We start from the raw sequence: 3,622 nt of genomic DNA on the forward strand, positions 1-3,622 counted from the left end.
GAAGGGAAGGAGGGAAGGAAGGAAGGAGGGAAGGAAGGAAGGAGGGAAGGGAGGGAGGGAGGAAGGAGGAAGAAAGCAAGGAAGAGAAAAAAGGAAGAAAAAAAGGAGAAAACCTACATGTTCTGCCCTCCCTTGCAGAGATGTGACCCCTAGTTCTGGCTATCGAGAGGTAAACAGAAGTTGTTGGGTCAGACCCTGAGGAGATTCTCCAAAAGGATGACAACCAGGTAGGAGGTTCCCTTTGGCCCCTCTTCCCGCCCCCCCCTTCTTCCATTTTTAGTGCAGATGTGATGGCTGGAGCCCCAGCATCAAACTAAGACCACGAGGCATCTTTGAGGATGGAAGCTGCGAGCTCAGGACGGCAGAGCAGAAGGACCCCGGAATCTGATGTTAAGGACCAACCACACTCTCTTCAGACCGCCTGTCTCCACATGTTTTTTACATTAAAAAAAACACACACACACACAATCCATCCTTTGGGTTTAAGCCACCATTTTGAATATGCTGCTACATGTAAATGAACCTCGTCCTGATGTATCACCACATTTTTATACTAATATTCACTGATAATAGGTATTTCTTCTATCCTAATTATAAAATGAAAATCTTAAGTCTGTGTCCAACATCTTGAACAGTGCATGTGCTCCAGGTCCCCAGGTGGCATTCAGTGGGGGCTGTGGCCATCGGAACAAGGGGAGGGAGATGTTTTACAGTGACCTCACTTTTTCTGGAAAAAAAAAGGGGGGGTGTTATTTTACTGATTTTATGGTATGGAAATTAGAGGTCGCTAATTTTGAACTTAGAGTTAAGGCTTCTATTTCCTTGTGCTTAATTCCGGTCCCTTCCGCCCATCAGCAGCCGGTGGGAGGGCCCGGAGATCAGAGTGATTCCTGTGCGTCTTCCTGCCGTGGACCCTGAGTGGATCAAAAGGCCAAAAGAATGAGGAGACTTTTCTCCCTCAAAACGGCTCCTCGGCCCCTTGAAATGAATGAGCAGCCGCTTCAACAGACTTTTCCTCCGGCTCACATTCCCCACGGTTGGTGAGGCAGAAAATTCACAAGAACAAAGCTCTTGCCCTAAAAAGATCTTCTTTTCAGTTTAGGGTCAATTCCACATTTGGGGCTTCCAGGAGAGTCACCTTTAAATGACGAGAAGGAAAAAAGGGGGCTGTTGAATGTAAGCGGGGGAAACCACACACACGAGTGTGCACAGGGCCCGCCCTCCGGCCCGCGCCACACACATGCCCTTCCCGGGAACCTCATAATGCTGGGCCTCACGCAGGCTCCCGAGAGGCAGGGCTGTGCCAGAAACCGCCGAACCCGGGAGTCCCCAAATGGATTCACTTCCCTCCCCGCTGTGCGTCCTCGGGTGACTTCTAGGGGCCTCGTCTAGTCCTTCTGGAAAATGGGCCAACAGCCTGCACCCCGCCTTCCTCGCACAGCCCTGTCTGTCCAAGGAGACGTGCCCTTTGTGAAGGCACTCGGCCTCCTCCCCTGCCCCCCAGGACAGGTGGCCTTGTCTCTCCAGCCTGGACATGTGGTAGCGTTCTGGCACATAATCTACCTGGGGTCACCTTCTCCCCTCGGCCTTTCGGGACAGATCAGCATGCACTTGGGTTAGTTAAAGTCAACATTCTTTGCATTTCACCCCTTATAAAATGTCAGAAAGCTAGACTCCACACGGAGCCCGGTCTGGCTCCTGTTCCTATCAGTCTGGGGCAAGATTCAGCACCTTGTGTCCTGGGATCAGCTGCTCCCACCGGCCCGCCTTCACCACGAGTGGTCGAGGGGATGGGGGAGGGGGTGGCCGGGCCGCCAGTGCACACCCAGGGGCCGGGTCAAGGTGATCAAGTTTCTCCCTCTAGTCGGAAGCCCCATCACCCCCTGGCTTCAGGGTCATAAACCCAATCTCAGGGCTTGAGCTGTAACACGGTTCATTTCTGGGCCAAATCCCTGAAGCTGAGGGTTTATTTTTAAGGACAAGCAGTTTGCTGTTTTCAGCGTTTCTCATCAGAAATAGTGCAATTCAGCCCGATCTGCATGGGAAGCATAATTTATCACCTCACACAGATGGTTGGCTAAGGGCGGGGAGGAGGTTTACTTTCCATTTTCGTTCAGCAAACATTTCCTGAGCCCCTGCGTGTGCCAGGCAGTGGGGATCACAGATGAGGAAGGCAGGGCTCCTGGCCTTTGAGGCGCAGTGCAGGGTGGGGACAGGCCCCCCCCAGCCCCGGCTTCGGCATCCAGCGGCCCGGGCTCTGCCGTTCAGGACCGGGGTCACGCCGGGAAACTACCTCTTTCCAATGGCGGTTGGTCAACTTTGTTCATCTTTTCAAAAACCAGCTTTGGTTTTGTTGGTTTTCTATTTCCTATTTTGCTAATTCCCATTCTCATCTTTATTATTTCCTTCCTTCTGCTTGCTTTGGGCTATTTGGTCCCCCCACCATCCCCTGCCACACACACACACGTGCCTTTAAAGGAGAAGGTTAGGTTGATTTGAAATCTTCCTTCTTAATATAGTCACTCACAGCTATAAATTTCCCTTCAAGCACTGCTTTACCTACCTCCCATAAGAACTTCCTTGCCATGTTTCAGTTTTCCTTCAACTCAGAGTATTTTCCCTTTTCCTGTTGGATTTCTCCTTGGACTCACTAGTTGGTCAGTAGCATGCTGCTTAATTCATGAAGTTCTTTGTTACTGATTTCTAGTTTCATTCCACTGTGACTGAAGAACATATTTTACATAATTTCAAATGTCCAGAAGATCACTTTGTGCCCAAGGCTATGGTCTGTCTTAGAGAATGTGCCATGTGCACCTGAGAAGAATGTGTACATTGCTGTTGTCGGGTGGAATGTTCTAGAGATGCCTGTCAGGTCCAGTTTATCATGTCGTTCAAGTCTTCCTTTTCCTTATTCATCTCCTGTCTAGTTGTTCTTTTGTTAAACGTGGGGTTCTGAAGTTTCCAAGTCCGATTGCTGAATTGTGACATCACTTCCTTGGACCTCTGTTTCCTTGGGGGAAAGAATCCTTCCTGTCTTGCAGAGGTGTGGACACAAAGGATGCAGAGTGTGGAGGCGCAGCTTGCCACGCGGTGGATGTCACCGCCATGTCGCAGAACGACTGGACGGAGTAGAGCGCGGTGGGGGTGAGGGTTTCCTCCAAAGGTGGGTCTGGGCTAAGCCAGCACTGCTTCGGCCCAGAAAACATAAGCCCCCTTAAAGAGAGAGATTGAGGCTCCAAAGCCCGTTTTGCCTATGGCCTTATACTCAAGATATGCAGACCTCCTGTCCAAAGCAACAACTAAGTAGCAAACAAATCCTAACCTCTCATCTTTATTTTGTTAGCTAATGCCTAAAATCCCCTCAGCGAAGTTTCTCGTGATAATTCATCCTTCCACCCATCCATCCTTCCTTCTCAACAAATGTTTGCAAATATGCTCTGGGCCAGACTCTGCCGCGTACAGAGGATAGTGAAACCAGACCTGCGGGAAAGGACCCACTCTATCTGGGGAGAGACACTAGGGAAGGAGTGAAAGGTTTGCCGGCACGTGACCTGCCTGGGCGGGGAGGGGCGCAGGCAGGAAGGAGAAGACGAGATCAAGACACAAATGTTAACAAAACTGA

The 3,622-nt window shown here is 50.5% G+C and overlaps 1 long non-coding RNA gene across 2 annotated transcripts; it reads right to left on the reverse strand.

The window, feature by feature from the left end:
• Positions 1-472: 472 nt before the first annotated feature.
• Positions 473-2,932, reverse strand: LOC115289190. 2 transcript variants are annotated; one of them, XR_003907451.1, is made up of 2 exons: positions 2,564-2,932; positions 473-727 (listed from the first exon to the last, which is right to left on the reverse strand). It is a non-coding gene; the product is annotated as an uncharacterized LOC115289190 (long non-coding RNA). The 2 variants fall into 2 exon arrangements; XR_003907452.1 differs by lacking the exon at positions 473-727 and adding an exon at positions 800-1,138.
• Positions 2,933-3,622: the final 690 nt, after the last annotated feature.

Source organism: Suricata suricatta, chromosome 4, assembly GCF_006229205.1.
Source record: "Suricata suricatta isolate VVHF042 chromosome 4, meerkat_22Aug2017_6uvM2_HiC, whole genome shotgun sequence".
Classification (NCBI taxonomy): domain Eukaryota; kingdom Metazoa; phylum Chordata; class Mammalia; order Carnivora; family Herpestidae; genus Suricata; species Suricata suricatta.